The sequence below is a fragment of the Corvus hawaiiensis genome, chromosome 5 (genome assembly GCF_020740725.1).
Source record: "Corvus hawaiiensis isolate bCorHaw1 chromosome 5, bCorHaw1.pri.cur, whole genome shotgun sequence".
NCBI classification, from domain to species: domain Eukaryota; kingdom Metazoa; phylum Chordata; class Aves; order Passeriformes; family Corvidae; genus Corvus; species Corvus hawaiiensis.
Window position 1 is genome coordinate 45,629,885 of NC_063217.1, and position 18,150 is coordinate 45,648,034.

Consider the following 18,150-nt stretch of genomic DNA (forward strand, 5'->3'; position numbering starts at 1 on the left):
TTTACAGATAACTCTCTAACCAGGCTGGGCACCTTACCATTATAATTTCTGCTACTAAGCAAATACTTTTCCCTCCGTGTCACAGTGTTAATTTATTGCAAAAACCATTAGGCTTCTATTGCTGTAAGAAGTAATGTTGAATAGTTTGTCTTGCTGATGTGTAGCTAGGTCTCAACTAAACTCTTAGCAGCTGCTGGGAAATGAGATGCTATACTGCTGACAAGTCAACATAAGGTATAGTAAGTGGCAATGAGAGTTGACATTGTGATTTAAACATAACATCAATTACTAAAACACACAAAGACTTGAAGGAGGCCTGTGTGCTCGAGAGCTTATTTCCACCTATATCAATGAATACATCAAAGGATTTAACCTCTCTGTCTGTGATTTTGCCATACTTGAAATGAAAGCGACATGCAATAATGGAAGCCATGGAAAACTGGGTTCTCCTATATACCCCATAATCTAGAAACAATTCAGTGATCCTCTTGGATAAGGTAATGGGAGTTAGTATCAAAAATGAATGGCCCTAACAAAGAGAAGGATTTCATCAAGTGCCAGGCAATGAACAAAAAATGGCCAAAGGATGTTTATGGCCAGCCCAAGTCCTCCTGGAAACTCAGGCCTGCAAAATTGTTTGTGCCACAGCATTATTCAACCATGGGCAGCTGGGAAGCTGCTTGAATGGATGCCATGCTAAGTCTAAGCAAATCCTATGAAGCAACTGTTGTACACAGGAAATGTTAGCATGTAATAATTAATAGTAAACACTAATCTGAATTACAATGTTACAAAGACATTTAAAGCAGGATTATTGTCATCTTGAAGGTCTGTAAAATAGCCTATGTCTCTATGTACTCCCTTCTGTCATGCTACAGTATCCAGGGACTTCAGCTTAATCACGTGCTTAGAAATCACCTGTGTGCTCTGAAAGTGCCTACATCTGAGCTCTTCTGAAATATTTTTAGTGCAGCTCATGCCAGTTACCACAGAAAAAGATGATGGGCAGGAGCAAGCTGCGGAGTGCACGCTGGGGCTGGGCATTAGCTCCAGGGTGCAGGCCTTGTGGGTAGCTCCGATGGAAATCTGTCTGTCATTGTCAGGGCTATGGTTTAGACTGGCTAGATAAAAGCTTACTGTTGGAAGTGGGGTAATTTTATGTTTGTCTTCACATGATTCACCTCCTCAGCCCCCTCAGTATTTCCTTCACAGCCATAAGAACCAGAAGCATTCTTCAATTTGTGCTGAAGCTCTAGGCCGTGGTTTGCGGCAAGAAGTGGGAAATATCTGTGGGTTTGGATCACATGACGTGTTGTATATAAAGCACAATCCAACAGCAAGACCTCCCTCATTATAGCCATTTCCATATAAATCACTGAATTTGTATTTGTGTGTGCTATCTTTGCACACACTAGTAGCAGTTCTAAGCATATCCCAGATGGTTTTCATTCATAGGCAAAAGACATGAGTCTTTTTCTGCATTATCTGCCAGTACATCTGCAGACCTGTGGAGTGCTTCATCCATACAAGCTGGGGAAAGCACAACACCGACAGCATCCTTCCTTCCCTACAGCCTTGGGTAGGATGATATCAGTAAATGTGAGAGAAAATAAATTGACTTTCATTGCTCAGAGCTCAACAAAAAGAATCTGTTTTGTAAGGCAAGGAGGCAAGATGCAGAAGCAAAAGGTGAAAAATTTAAATATGGGCACATATTTGGAGCTGGATGCCTGTGCTGAGGTCCTGTACCTGTTTGCCTGCTGAGGTCATGATAAAGGTCTATGGCAGAGATTGGAACAGGAACTGACTTATGGAATGTGATGTTAATCCATATATTTTCTTGACATTCCTATGTATTACTATTTAATTGAATGAAGTTAAAAATGGAAAATTTGGTTGAAGTAATGGGGTCTGTGCAATCACATTCTAAAGACTATTTTAATTTTACATTACAGTACAAAAGAGACGCAGAAGCAGAAAACATGGCTTCATATGCCTCGTGCTGTTATTACAGGTGTCTGGGTAGGTATACATATATTTTGGGTGGTGAGTGGAAAGATATACACATAGCAACAAGTGTGTGTACTTCAACTTTAAATGTATGTACTTTCTTATAGTTTGGATTTCTTGGAAGCCTATTTCTGCATATTTCATGATCTTGGAAAGTGAGCAAAAAGCTGACAGGTGCTTTGATAAAGTGGCTGCAGAGCAAAATACTGGGCACCCTGAAAATCTTGTTGTTGGGTTTTTTCTTCATGATTTCACCCTCTAGCAGTGAGATTGCCTGCCAACTGTGATTAGGAAAGTGTCATCAAGCAGGCCTGGACTCTTCACCTGCTTCTGCTCTGTGCAGGTTTAACTGCTTCCAGAGCCAGCACAACTGATATCACTATCACTCCTGAACAAATCAGTTCACTTCCTTCTGTAAAAACCCGTGATAACGCAACAGTGGCATTGCCAAATGGCTTATGGGCTCCATCCCAACTGTTTCAGCTTGCAGTACAAACAGATTGCGATTCTGCTGCAGGGTTTTGTGCTGTATCTTGCAGTGCCTCTGGAAAGACCTCCTGGTCTCAGCAGGGACTAGATGTGGTGGCACACTTGCTGTCTGAGGTAATGGAGTCAGCAACGGGATTTGGAAGTGGCACCCACTTGCTGCCTATTTGAAGATGAAAATTATCACTTGGGCTCCTTCATAACAGGAATAGGATTAATGCCTGTTAATTATTGCATAACTGTTGGGGTTATGATTACTTACTACTGTTTTTAGATCAAATGTGAATGTGCTACACAAGTGCCATGTAGAGATTATTAAAATGAAGGACAGGACTAAGTCATAGTTATGCTGCATAATCTTCCTGCTGCTGATGAGATCATACAGGTATGCACAAAGTCTCACTGATGAGAAAGAGTAAAAAAGAAGGTCTCGCTCTTCCATATAATAATGAGATATTTAACCATACAAATATTTGATTGTATTCACTTTTAAGGATTTATCAGAAAAGTAACGGTGCCTCAAATAATGCTTAGGCTGATTCTTCAAGACTGAAAATGGGAAATGATTGCTGAGCTTTTCTCTTGTTCTTTCACTTCATCAGTCGGACTAAACCCTGCAGTCAATGAGGAAGGGGGTGCAAAAGATGAAGAAATCTTTATAGTCACCTCCTTCAAAACTTTTATTTCTCAATAGCAGTCACTTGCTCTGTGCCATCTGGAATCTGTGCAAAAATAGTATATAAAAGAACTTTACTTTGCATTTTAGAGATGCATGCACTTTAAAGTACAAGAAAGAAATATTTTATAGAAACAGTTGCACAGATAAGCTGTTTTTAAAGGGCTGCTTTTAATTTTTAAACATATCTTTGAACGTCTTCTGCACATGTATTTTTTGGCTTCATAAGTGCTTTTTGTTGGCATAAAAAAGTGGTCTGTGATAGCATTAGATGGAATACATGCAGAAAGAAGGACAAATTATGATGATAATAAAACTACAAGGATTTTTGTAGGAAGTTGGTGGGGTCGAGGGTAAGTTTTCATACCCAGCTGTATGTTAAATCTGCTGTCACCATTTCAGAGGTATAGGGAAGTCTATGGGCAGGCTCTGCCCCTGCTACTCAAGTATTGGATTATCCTATATGCCAGCAGTTTCATCAGTGTAGCTGGAGCTATGTTATGTCACGGCTGAGGACCCTTAATATTAGTTGCTTCAGTCTCAACTCATTTTCAGAGAGATTGGTGTCTGGTACTGCTGTTTAAGATGTCCTCCAGTATTCTTCTTGGCCTCCAGCAGCTGTTCCCCTAAATCCCATGCCCTCTGTACCAGCCCTAGAAATGTGCTGCATACCCTAGCCTACCTACCTGTGGAAGCAGTCACCTGCAGTTGGGTACATAACCATGCCTGTGTGCCTCAAACTGTTTGCATTCCAACAGAAGAGCCACAGGAATGCCAGTCCTTTGGAGGATGAATGCTATTTGAGGAGTGTTCCAAAATAACAGGTCATCTTGCTCTCTGCACTCCAACCGATTGCCACACTGGCAGGAAGAGACTGCCTGGGTGGAAGGGCTGAGCCAGCCTGGTTGCTACAGAAGGGGAGTTTCTGCTCCTTGCTCTCCCATTGGTCATGCATTCCCCCTGCTTCTGCACCCCTGGCACTCCCCATCAGCTTATGCAGCTCACTAGAGTGGGTGGGTAACTAATCTTAAAAAAAAGGTAACTAGCCTGCAGTGAATTGTGTTGGCTCCCTGAAAGGTCAGGTCTGACTCATAGAAAGGGTGAATAGTGTGCTTGGTGGTGCAGCTGGAATTGGGATGCTCCCTTGCACTCTCTCAAAGGGGCTAGGTGAGCCAGCAAGTTGTAGTGGCCAATTCTTCAAACATCTCCAGGGGCAGGGAAGAAAGACCACGTGCTAAGTATGGCAAGGGTGCTTAAGTGTGACATGCCAGTTCTCTTTGGGTTTTATATATTACTGAATAGACAGGTTGTTCCTCAGTTTCAGCTATCTGCTTGTTTTAATCTTGTTTTACTGCTTCAGTGGTCATCTATCTACCAATCTGTAAACTGGAAAATGCATATTGCTACAGCCAGGTGTTGTCCAAGGATAAGCCTGCAGCATTGCAAGCTTACAGCAGAAACAACTGCTCACTCAGAGAAGCAGAGTGCTTGAAATAGAGTAGCCCTGGGCCAACTATTCTGATCAGAAAGGGGCAGGTTCAGGTTGGCTCAGCTTAGTTAACTTGTGCTCAGTGTGGCTGAGGGCTCTGTTTAAAGTTTGGCTCCCAACTGGAAATGAGCGGTTTCAGAGTTCCGGTACGAGGGCCATACGTAAGTTGTCACATGGACATAAGGTAGGACATTAATATATCAGTTTAGGTAATATTGAATATGAAAAAACAGTGATAAAATCTGGAACTATGGGGGCTTTTAAAATAATTTTTTAAACTACAGATATCAGGAAAGATCTTTCCAGAGATAAGAATTGCCTTCCCATAGGAAGATACAGAAATATACCGCTGTCTTTGATCCCAAGATCCTTTTCCCAGTCATTTCTCTCTCCCTTTTCCAGGACAGTCAAAAGAAGAGAGATGAATTTTCCAGCATGCTTGTATGACTACTGGATGAAGATTTGAATATGCATAGGTCAGATATGAGCACTGATCAGCTCGAGGACCTGACCAGAGGAAGATTCTCTGCATTTCCATATGAGGCTCCTTACTAACTTGCTTAGGAAGGACAGCAAATCAATGTATTTCCTATCTGAGCCCCCTCATCTGTTCAAATCAACACCCAGAAGACAGGAAATTTCATCACTTGCTTCTTATGTGTATAACTTGTGTCATGGCATGGTCTCTGAAGGTCAAAGTGCTGATTCTTTATTACAGGAATCAACAGAATATTTGTTAGGCTTCACTCAGGCCCCAGAAACAGGCATGCATAAACACAATTTATGGTTATACCCCAAAACTGTGAACTTAAAGGGTCTTATTCGTTAAGCCTAAATGGGTCAATAGCAGAGTTTCCAAGATGCTTCTGACAAGTCACTGCTCTGCTTCATTTTCTCTCTAAAGAGCAAAGCTCTCCCATCACAGCTGACACAGAAGGCTAAATTCGTTATTGAGTTTTCTAAGTAGGGAGAGCCTTAGAAGGAAAGTGTTATTTTACATGCAAAGCATAATTTTTATGTTGCTTATCTGTTACATACGTCATCCACATAATTAAAATGTACCCTGTTCATACTGTTCATAGTGTAAATGCTTGTCTGTGATTTGTGGTCATCAGTGAAGAAAGATCTAGATGCCATAGTGCTGTAGCTAGGTGTTAATTGCTGTCATGTTGTACAATATGACAATTGCACTTGCTATGATACGCTACTGAGACAAACAGAAAACTCAAGTGTGCTTTTAATCATGCTGCAGAGAGAGAGCCCTGACTGGGGAGAGAACACAGAGCTAAACTGAACACTGGGAGGCATCACAGGAAGAACGGGTCCTTGAGCTCTCCCTTGCATGAGGAAGGTACATCTCCTGATTTGTAAGTCCCTGAAGGACGTATATCACTTTCTCTGCACCTGTTGGCTGAAAAGGAAGAATGCCCTCCCTCTGCTTTTTTTTCCCTCTGCACAGGCTAATAGAGGGGAAAGGAAGCAGACCTGTCCCAGCTTGGGAGAGGAGGGGCCTCCATGCCCTACTTCACCTCAGGCCCCTGGCTCACTGTTGAACTAGGCAGAAAAGCTAGTTAGAGGTTAGAGCTGGTGGGTTTTTTGTTTCTTGCAAGGCAATCACCTTGCTAACCAGTTAACTCCCAAATTAGTGGAAGGTTTTTACAAAGAGAGAACGAGGGCCAAAATCTTATCTGTCATAAATCCTGACCTTGTATCAGTTACCTCTGAATCTAGTACCTGAGTTTAGTGGGAAGAAATAGTAAACTTCAGCTGCCAGTTCAGGAAGCCTGCCTGATGTACATATCCAAAATAAGATCAAACATAACATTGCAAAAAAAAAAAAAAACCAAACAAACCACAAAACAAACCAAAAGCAATGTTCTGGCTGTGCTACCTTCCTTTCACCTGCCCAGACTAGGTGCTCACATGCTCTGATGCTAAAAGCAGATGCTGTGCCTCCCTTGAAAGTGGCAGGGACCAGGGTGTTTTTAAAAGAGGAACCCAACTCCTCTTAGGGTGCATCTAGGGTCAGCAGGAGCCAGTTCTGCTGAGTGTTGAGACATCACCAACCATATGAAGTTCAACAAGGGAAAGTGCTGGATTTGGCACCTGGGATGTACATACAGACTGTGGAACAAGAGGCTGGATGGAGAGCAGTGCTGCAGAAAGGGCCCTGCAGGTCCTGGTCCATGGCAAGCTGACCATGAGCCAGCAGTGCCCTGGCAGCCAGGAGGGCCAAGCGTGCCCTGGGGGGCATCAGGCACAGCATCGCCAGCCGGGCAGGGGAGGGGATTGTCCCACTCTGCTCTCCTCTGCTCTGGGGCAGCCTCCCCTCCAGTGCTGGGGGCAGGTCTGGGTGCCACAGTATAAAAAAAACATTGAGCTGTTAGAGAGTGTCCAAGGGAGGGCACTCCTCCCCCCAAAGGAGGGCAATGAAGATGGGGAGGGACCTTCAGGAGAAGCCTTAGGAGGAGCGGCTGAGGTCACTTGGTCTGTTCAGTCTGGAGAAGAGGAGACTGAGGGGAGACCTCATTGCAATTACAGCTTCCTCATGAGGGGAAGAGGAGGGGCAGGCATTGATCTCTCCTCTGTTGTGACCAGTGACAGGACCTGAATGGGAATGGCCTGAAGCTGTGTAAGGGAGGTTTAGGTTGGCTATTAGGAAAGCATTCTTCACCCAGAGGGTGGTTGTGCGTCGGAACAGCTCCCCAGGGAAGCGGTCACAGCACCAAGCCTGACAGAGTTCAAGAAGCATTTCGAGAGTCCTCTTGGGCACATGGTGTGAGTCTTGGGGATGGCCCCGTGCAGGGCTGGGAGCTGGACTCGAGGATCCTTGTGGGTCTCTCCCAGCTCAGCAGATTCTGTGATTCTGTGATTCTGTGATTCTGTGATTCTGTGATCTCTGCTCCCAGGAACAACCTGCTGCTGTTGCTGCCTCTGCCGCTGGCCCAGCTCCCCGCTTCTGCTGGGTGGCTGTGCCCTCTGCTGGAGCCTGCGTTTTGGGCGCTGCTGGGTAACGACCAGACCCAAAACAGGGCTTGGGCAAAGGGGCCAGTCAGTGCTAAAACTCACGTAAGCCCTCCACAGCCCCCGTCCCCGCAGCATGTGCCCCTGAGGGCTTCCCCAGGCTGCTGATTGAAGGGATGGGGCCAGTAGCAGTTCTCCCCCCGGTTTTAAGGCCCCGTTGGTTGCAATGGTGCCACTGTTGGGTTTGGGATAGACACTGAATAAACCCCAGGGCCAGGCACCTGAGCTCTGGTGTTCTGCTCCCAGGTAAATTTTAGGTGCAGAACACAAAAGCTCTCACCATTGGTTCCTCTCTGCTTCAGTGGGAGTTTAATTAATTCCTGCAATCTATACAGCAATTTCCAGCCTGTTAGCAGGCTTTCTTCCCCAGTGCCAAGCACTGAATAGAGGGATGGCAAGTACCAGCCTTAGGACTGAGAAACGTTGATAAGTGGGTCCAGCTGCTGAACTAGTTTTTAGTGTTGCTTCCTCCTTTATTTAGCAGGGAGAATCAAGACTCTTGCACCGAGAGGTAATTTGGAGGTTGGATCTCTAAGTTGTGGTCTGTGAGAGGCTTTTGTCACAGCTTCACTGGATGTTTGAGCTGTGCTGAGTTCATTACTCTGTACCATCTTTTGTACTGTCCTGAGTATTGTTAGGTACTTGCAGGCTACTTCCTGCTGTTTCCATGCAGGGAAATACAACTCATATGGAGCTAAATGAAGCAGATACAGCAAATAAGATGCTGTGCTTATGCAACTTATTATTTATAAACCTTAGGGGAATTTAGCTAGTGAAATGCATTCTAGTGAAGGATGTCTTACTCTGGAAAATACAAGACAGGAACAGGGGCACAAGATGGATGAAGGTACTTCATGAAACTCATTTGCTAATAAGAGACAGATCTGGGGAAGGACCAGAATTACTGGGGCAGATTTTTACTGAGGGTCAACCACTTAACTGTGTGGAAGTCAGTGGAGGTAGGGCAGTTGACATCAGCTGGTTCAAGTCTACTATGAATTCCATCACAGCTTTTTACTCTGCTGACAGCAATGTAGAGAAGGACTCTGTATGACCTCCAAATCCAGTGCAAACATCCCAAATAATGTTTTCATTAAATTGTTTTGCAAAGACCCCTGAGAGATCAAAACAAATAATAAAATGTGTGTTATTCTTTCTGAGATGTCCTTGACACCTGTGATCAGCATTTTGGGGATAGTTTCTGCTCTCACATTCAAGAAGGGTTGTGGGTTCACCTTGAATTTACCTTAGAATAGTTAGGCATTTTTGAGGGGAGACTCCCTGGTGGGGAGATTGTGCCCCAACAAAGCTAATGTTCATGCACACACACAGTTACCGTGGTCTATGCGTAGTGACGGGAGAGATTTCAAACCAATTGCAGAGCGCAGCTGGAAAACCCTCCCATACTGCTGGCATTCTGGCATCTGTAAATGAAAGCTCCCAGACTGACTTGCTGTGGACAGGCTCAAGTGTCCCCTCAGGAGCCCTGAAGAAAGTGTCCATGTTGTGGTTGGGGTCTAGACAAACAGACCTTGTCCTTTCCACAACTTGTGTAGGTCACAGTCACTCTTTTGCTCAGATAAGTAGGAAACACAGACATATTTTTTCCATATTTGTTCTTCAGTTCTCTGATAATATCAGTCCTTTAGAAGTTTTTCCTGGTGGTTTACTTCTACAGGCTTTCCAGTTTCATTTCATTTCCCAATTTAGTGACCTGAAACATGTCACCCAGAACTAGTAAGCCTTGATTTTGGGATAGTTGAGGGAATAAAGATGACAAATAGCACTACACGCTGCATAGAATAAATTATTACTCAAAAAATTCAATAAAATAAAAAACCAAATACCAAACAGAGCAGAAAGAAATCACATCTTTCTACCCATCTGCACACACATGCCCCAAAACCTTTCAACTGAGCTTGGCATTTTGTACTTCTACACCACAGATTTTTCTCAGCATAAATACATCCTTGCTATAACTCCAGTGACATTAATGACTGCCTTTCATGCAGGCTACATTTAACCTCAAAGGCCCGATGCACTTGTTGGGATCAGCACTGCTCAAAGGAGATCCTCATGATTTTCAGTCTCAGGCAAAGTGGTCAGACTGGCTGTGAGACTGTACTTGTGATTTCTATCATCTCGCTGAACCTTTGGAAATTTCCTGTGAAATGCTGCACCTGAGTGCATTCAGAATAAAGCCCTGAATTTCCATAAAAGCTCCTAGACTTTGTGTTTCAGCCCTTACTCTTTTGTTGTGATGGCCAGGAAGACGATCTGGAGTCAAATCAAGTCCCTTTTGAAATCAATGGCAAAACTCCTTTCATCTGCTTTCTCTGCAGGGAAGCCATGCTTTGAGCTAGAAGAAAAATAGCAGGGACAAAAAACTACTCAGGGTCTAGGAAGTGTGGAGAGAAAGGAAACTGAAGTAGAAGGGGAATTATTTTTTGGGAGAGTGTTAGATAATTATATTCATTCAACTTTGTCACCACTGATTTTTTGTATAGAAATAATGAAACAATAAATTTGTTTTTTATGCCTGTGTTTTGAACTACTGTGCACCTTTCTTTACCATACACATTATTAAAGGTAAACAACATTAACCTTCGATGTAAAATATCTCCTAGGTATTTCATAAATTGCAATGTAACATGCAACAAAATAGCATTTTGTATATTGTAACCTGTTTATAACACTGAAGTAAGGCCAGAGATTAATTCAGAATTGTGTGTGCCTACATGTATCATGACTGACATAGACATGCCTTTCATTTTTGACAGCTGAAACTAAGGACAGTTTTCCTGCTGCCTTTCCAAAGGCATTCATCTGTAATTCCAGCCTGAAGGTCACCACCCTCTTTTTCTAGCAGAACAAACTGTCTCTACAAAAAGCTGTGTTGTAGCTCAAGCTGCAGGGAAGACTGAATCAAAGTACAAAGCATGATGATGAAAATGCAGGTTTCAGGCTTTTCTAGCACATCTGTAGCCCCTGTCCTCCTGCTGGCCATAATAATCACCTCCTTGCTCCAACACCTGTTTCTTCACTACCTTCACATCTTCAGAGCCCAGCTGACAAATGGTCACCTCAGTCAGATATTAAGGAACTGGTTGATATCTCCTTTATTCAAACATTTCATAAATACAGGTGACATAAGGACCTTGACTGCAGAAGATATTTTAAGGGCAAATCCTACTCTATAAATGATAAGCATCTCTCACCACCTTGATAAAAATATTTCATGGATCTTCTGGCAAGATTTGTTTAATTTGTCCAAACCCATGTGTATTTACTGAAATCAAATCTTCAAACATACAATATGTCATTTTTATAGCACCTTTTCTTCAATATCTAAAACTATTTCAGATCAGAAATTATTTTCATTTAAATAGTAAGAAATAAAAAAATAAAGAGGGGAAATAGCATTATAGCCAGACATCCACAATTGGGAACTATCTAGGTTACAGCATGAGCATAGTTGTACCATAAACTTTAATTATTAAACAAAAAAGAAAAAGCAAGACTGGATTAAGCTTTGTTAGCAAATGCAGCTAAGTGTAATAGAGAATTCAGTCTCAAGTGATCACACATTAATTCAGCTGAATTAAGTTGGAACCTATGTTTCCCTCTGCCCCTGATAACATATTTTAGGATAAGCCAAAATTTCATGTCAACGCCTTTGAAACCTAAAGGGGTTTTTTAATTGCTTTTTCAGCTTATGAGTAAAATTAAAGGCCTCAGAGCGCTAGAGAAATATTAATTTGTTGTCCCATTCTTTAATTTGATGGGGGAGAGGGGGGAAGAAAAAAACCCCAGACAGACAGTTATAAATCAACTTCAAGCTTATTGCTTCTATTCCCAACCTCACTCTGGCCCTAAAGGTCTGGCCTGGGTTCCCCACAGTATCACTGGTGCTCCTTTCCTGCTTTCCCAGTTGCCTGTGTGTGTCTCAGGCCCCTGCTACTACTCTGGATCTTTCAGCCTGCACCGTAGATAATAAAATGGGAAGCACTGACCAGTGTGGCCATACGTTTCCTTTCTGGTTTTTCTGCTCTCTTTTGTGAAAAGGAGACCTTTTATTCTTTCTTTTCACATCAGAGTGTTGGGAATAGGCACTGCCAGAGCCAGCACTGAAATGTCTCAGCTCCGCTGTACACAAACGAACCTAATTGAACCCGCACACAGGTACAGCTGTAATTTGTGAGATGTGCACTGAAGCGTGCAGGCAATGATCCCGGCATCGTAGTTGACAAGCAGAACAATAAGGTGGTGTTCTGTGCAGCTTGGATGCCAACAACTTTCTCAGCTCCGTCAGAAAAATGGCAACTCAGATTTTATGAACCAGGGTTTTACTGCCAAAGGTGCCAGGCTTCTAAGGGCTGCATGAACACACCTGGGAACTGACTGAGTTGAGGTACTGTTTTATTCCTACTGCATTGTTACAGGGTACTCGTTCTGTAAGGGTTATGTTTGTGCGGAGTCAGAGAGTGCAAAGGGTGTGTGGGAAAACGTGCTTTTCTATTGCATGAGCCATTCCCCTTCAGCAAGGCAGTAAGGTGTGTTTGAGAGCCTCAGACAGGACTGAAGGCAAATCATCTGGCTCTGGAAAAGAATTATCAAAAGCAGCACGATCATGCTGGCCTCCAGAAGTGGAAATGCAGATCAATTTCCAGCTACAACCCTTCCTTGCAAATTCAAGTAAAGGCAGTCATGGTGATCTCTGGGACCTGGACATTTATCTCACCAGAGCCTGGATGCCAGCATTGGCCATGTGTGCCAGCAGGCAGCTGTCACACAGTGATGAATTCTGGCCACTAGCAACTGGGATTATATTTAAACCAATGACTTACAATGGCAAGATTTTCACTCCTGTTGTCCCCTAAACTGACCTGAGAAACCTAAAGTTTCATAAGTAACTTCACAGAGAATATCAAGGCTCATCAAAGGTGAGGTAAAGAACAAAACCTTCAGTCATTAGGTCTTATTATTTAATGGCAGCTGGTCACCGTGGTAGGCCCTTCCTCCTCCTGTACTTTGCACTGTGTACTAACTGTTATGTGTGACTTTGTAAGGGACAATCAGTGTGTTGCTGAAATGCTTTTTTAAAATTTTAATTTCATTAAGGTATACTGGTAACATTTCCAATCCATTTTCTGTATTCATTATCTTTGCATTCCCAAGTAATTTAGTTAGTTACAGCAATGCCACTAAGAAGAAAAAGATCAACCCTTTGATCTCAGCTTCTTTTATCAGGCTCAGAAATACATATTCTATCTAACCTACCTCTAAGGACAAAACAGCAGCAATTAAAGGTGGAAATCACAATCCAAAATGTCCTCTGTCCCACCATCTGCTCAAAGGGAAGAGGGGAGGTCTACTCCCCACAGTTGCTATTTCAGTACAAATAACACTGTAATGGACCAGTTTTAGCAACAACAACAAAATGAAAAGTACAGCATTCCTGTTATACAAATACAGTATCCACATAACTTTGGCAATAAAATGCGGAAGCCTAGCATGTGCCTCTTATACTAATTATGGCTGATCCATGATAAATACTCTAATTGATGTCTGCTGCCTCATAGGCATAAGATATTATTCTTCTGAAGGACAATTCTGTGTTTCTTAACATACTAAGTCTGAACATTTGAGCGGCTACTACATGTGCCTGACTGTGCAGGCAAGAAATTGTGTCTGCACTTCTAGGCAAAACCAGGATTTGCTTCTTCCTGAATTCAGCCTGTCCTATGTCTAGTAAACAGCAGAATGGAAATGTTTGGCAAAGGAGGATATCTGCTAAGAAACGTGGAGAATTAATATTGCAAAAGTCCATGTTCTAGATTCAGTATGTCTGAATTTTGCACAATCCTTACTTATGCCTTTCATTATTACATCTAAAAAGCAAGCTAACAAGATGCACTTCTCTGGGAGCAGTGGGAGCTGCAATCTTCCAGACACAATTTATGCACTTATGCATTTGCAAAAACCTTCCAGTGATTCTGACAGGAGACAGGCTCTTGCATTCCATAACAAGGTGGCAGCTGACGAATATTTATTTTTTCCTTTAGTACCTATCTTGTCTGCTTTAATTGGCTGCTTGGGAATGCACTTGGAAACCTGGCACAGAGCACTGACACTGTGGTGCTCTGAGATGGGGGTGGGTGCCATCAAAAACATTTGCTTTTTAAACTTGAGTGGCAGTGGGGGAAAGTTAGAAGATGACTGGTAAGAAACAATAAGGCCTATACATGTGATCCTGTAGGGAAACTGCATTTTCCTTCTCTCCTTTCCTTTCTTTTCCTTGCTTTGCTCTTGTCTTCCTGGGATCTACCTTCTTTGACGTAGGGGGTATTTTTTCTTTTACATTACATAGCATAGTGGGACTGCCATACAGAATTACAAGAAACAACACCACCGCCAATAATAATAATAACAACAACAGAAGCTTTCCTGGAAAAAAAAAAACACTGACTTCCCAGAAAACTGAGTTCTCCTGTAATAAATACAATTACTTCCTCCCAAGCTGAATTTGGCCTATTTTGAAAGATACTGAAACAGGAAAATAACCTAATTTCTTCAAGTATGTGCACTCCAGTGGGAAACTTTGCAGTCATTACCTTTTAAAAATTAGGCTATGAATTTTTCTCTTTGACAGTTTCTAATAAAAGTTAATATTTAGTAATTTTAGCCATCTTGTGGTAAGATTAGAACCGCTGTGGGGAGGGCAGAACAGAGAAAACTCTCTTTTCACTACAAGTTGCTGAATTAACTGAACCTGAAATGCTTTGTAAATGTGTGTCTGTGCCAGAAAGAAAGAAAACAAACAAGGTCTCTTCAGCAGGTTTCTTGCCTGTCCCATTTCCAAGTCAGTTGGCAGCTCTCTTCAAATGGAAAATATGCCAGGTAAGCTAGTTTGCCTGGTGTACAGATCTCTGGCAGGCAAAAATTTTGGGTACTTTTAGGACTGAAGGCTCTAGTAATGTCTGCTATGCAGTCAACATTATCAAGAGTAAGGATGCCTTCAAGTCCTGATATAAAGGACTCAAAACATTTTGGTTTTCCACTTGAATTAGGACAAAACCAAACTGTGTAATCTCCAAATCCTCAAGGGCATAGAATTACGTTTCTGTGCACAGGTTTGTAGCTTTGGACAAGTCACTCATTACATTAATAAGGAATTTCTGAGTGATGGTCAGAAATGTTCTCCAATGGAAAAAGCTTGGCTTTCACCATGAATGCTTCCCTTGCTTGCCAGCAACCCCCTACATTCAATATATTGTATATCAAAACACAGAGTACTTGTATAGGCCTGATTTTTTTCCCCAATGTAAAGGTTATTCAACCACAGCAAAACAGAATTTCACCTCTATAACAATGGCAACAAGATGACAATGTAAGTTCATTCTCCCGTGTTATTTTCTTCCAGTGGCAATGCTGTCAGCACTGCTGGGACAATAAAATATCAGGGTTTATTAAACCAGTACTAAACCTAATAGTTACAGGAAAATTGCTCAGTGAGTAGCAAGACCATGCAAATATTACTGTTAATGGAATATTCTGTTAGAGAATTTAAGAAAAAAGAGTTACAATTGCTTTGCACTGCCTCTGGGCAATGGCTAATTGCATGCTGCTGTTACAAGCATGTTTTGCTAGCAAGTCTAGAGTGTAGATACATCAGGAATGTTACCTGAGTGCAACAAGTGTGGCACCTCTTTCTGTTTTAAGGATGCCTGCATCTCGCAGTTGATGGCTGTGTAAACTGTGTGCCCCTGGTCCAGCGCCAGTGCGGACGTGTCTGTGTGTGCCTCAGCAGCTGCCAGCTATCCAGGGGCAGCACACAGAGGCCTGTGTGGCTATGAATGTTACTGTGCTGGGGATGGATCTGTGAATAATAGCTACTGTAACTGTTTGTGGCAGATCTGAAAACTGACGAAATTGTGACCGAAGATGCGGTAGAAGTTACTGCTATGGAGGGAGCAGCAATTCGGCGTTGTGGTCCCATGACAAGTTTTGGCCTCATCACTATGTAGGGCAGAGCAGCTGCTGTAATCACAAATGACGGCTTGGGATTCCTGGGCTCCTGAGGTCTCTGAGAAGGCTTGCAATCACAGGCTGGCCTAGTTTCCCCCTCTACCAGAAAGGTGGAGCTCATTCACCAATGCTTGCCTCAGCAATGGTGGGGAATATCAATCCTGAAGCCCCCTAAGTGATGAGGAAACTCCTTCCAGTCACTGCTGGCCCCAGCCAGGAGTTATCAGAGTGACACATTAGTGATGTTCAGAAGCTGTGCCAGTGCTGCTGCAGATCACATTTGTACCAAACCAGCACAGGAAGTCTGCCTGCAGCCTCTCACAGGAGGAAACAATGCTTCTCTGTGCAGTTACCATCAACCTCATATCACACATTCTCCTGCTTTTCCCTCCCTTGAGTCAATTTATGTATCATATAATTTTTTTAATTATTAAACATTGTGAATAGTTTGAAAATGTCTACTTAATTTGTTTTTTCAAAGCTGCATTTTCTCACATGTATTATACAGGCATTAGGTGGCAGTATGGACTGGAGACTTCAGCATGGGGCAATGGGCAAGATATTCATATTCCTAATTCCAGTTGTAAGATGGAAAGATTCTCTAAACTTTCTCTTTTGCCTAAAAAATGGAAGTGTGAGTAATGGTCCCCTGACATCCTGTGAAGATTAATTAGCTAATGTCTTCACAGAGCTCTGTGCATGAAAAATGTACTCCATGAGTACAGAAATAGTCAACAGTTTTTCTTTTACATCAGTTTAATGTCACATATTTTGTCCTTGGTTTCTGCAGTGACACATTTGATCCATAATTCAGCCCATACATTCTCAACTATTCTATTTTTATATTTCAGAGAGATACAGATTGGAATTTATAGCTAAATCTAACTTCCCAAACCATAGTCTGACAGGAGATAGCAGAGCTAAGTACACAGTAGTTAGTGAAGAGCTGACAAAGTGCTTTCATAAAGTCATCACAAAGGTGGAAAAAACCCAGTGGGTCATCTAATCCATCTCCTTGCCTCTGAAACATTTTTCTTTATGGTACAGTTGTACAAATGCTGTATCTAAGATGGTGAAAATGTTGTTAGAAGTTTTCTAGGGAAATCTGTCTGACAACCAAGGAAGACACAGATTTTCAGATCAGTTTCAGAACTAATTTTCTCCAAGTTTTAGCCTGTAGCTTCCTGGACAACGTGCCTCAATCCAATCTGCATCAATTTTCAATGAGCAAACAGGAGTTTGGCCAGAGCCTGTCAAATATCAAAATGCCTCAGCTAAATTCTGATCCAAATATACTTTGACCCATATCTGGATCCTGCTTGAACTAATTTCAGTGACTCCAAAGTTACCTTGTATTATTGATATTTCAACTCACATCATGGTGCTTTTCCTCCCAAGAAAACAGGATATTAGGAGGACATCTTCACCTCATGCTGTGCCTGGGGCCTGGCAGCATACCTTCCTACAGGTCTAGACTCTGAGCTTGTGCTTTTACATGTGAAATCCAGAACTAATGCCATCTTTTAAGCTACCATATCGCACTTCAGACTCATTTCACTGGCTCTGTATTTCCATCTTTGCACATATCTTATCTTTCAGCATAGCTGCTTTGTACAATTCTCCCTTCCTTTGGATTAGTTCCATCTTTTCCTCTGCCTCAATGAGTTAATTTGCATATTTTCACTCCGAATCTCACACTGTTATTCTGTGCCTGTGTTATTATCTTCTACAGCTTTTTTTTGTATCTTCTTTTATATTTCCTCCAGGGCAGTTACTTATACTTTCACATCATCTGCAGTTTCCCTTACTCTCACATTAATGAGAACACCTGCATAAAAACTGAGCCTAACACAAATCCCTACCTCATCCATTTTCCTTTTAGGATTAATTTCACTCTCGTGTGTTTGTATAAAACCCCACTCTTCTCAGACGTCCTTGAATGGCAGGGAGTTACTTGCCTTCTCTGCTGCTCTGATTGCTCCATGCCTTACACACGTTATTTGCCCAACCAACCCTTTTCACTTGCAGTATTGGATTCCTTTTTCATTTCAATCTCAAACACAGTAACTTTCTTACATCTCTCTTGACAGCCAGTGTGCTGTAAAGTATCTGTTTTCTATGTACATGTGAGCAGTCTAGAACAATTTTCTCAATGTTCAAAGCATTTGGTTTTAGGTAAGACCCTGACCTCATGCTTGTATTTATAGCTCTGTGGATGACCAGGCAATTTTAACTCACCTATTGGTTGAGATACTCGTGGTAATTTTCTTAGATTCGTGGCTCCCGAGGCCAATGGGGATGATTCTTGAGCAGCACTCCCCCGTGCTGACTCTCATTAAAGTGTAGCTGCAAGAAAAACAAGAAAAAAAAGTTTTGCAATTGCTACCATAACTTTTAATGAGAGCCTTACTGTTAGATCCTGTGCCATGTTTCTAGT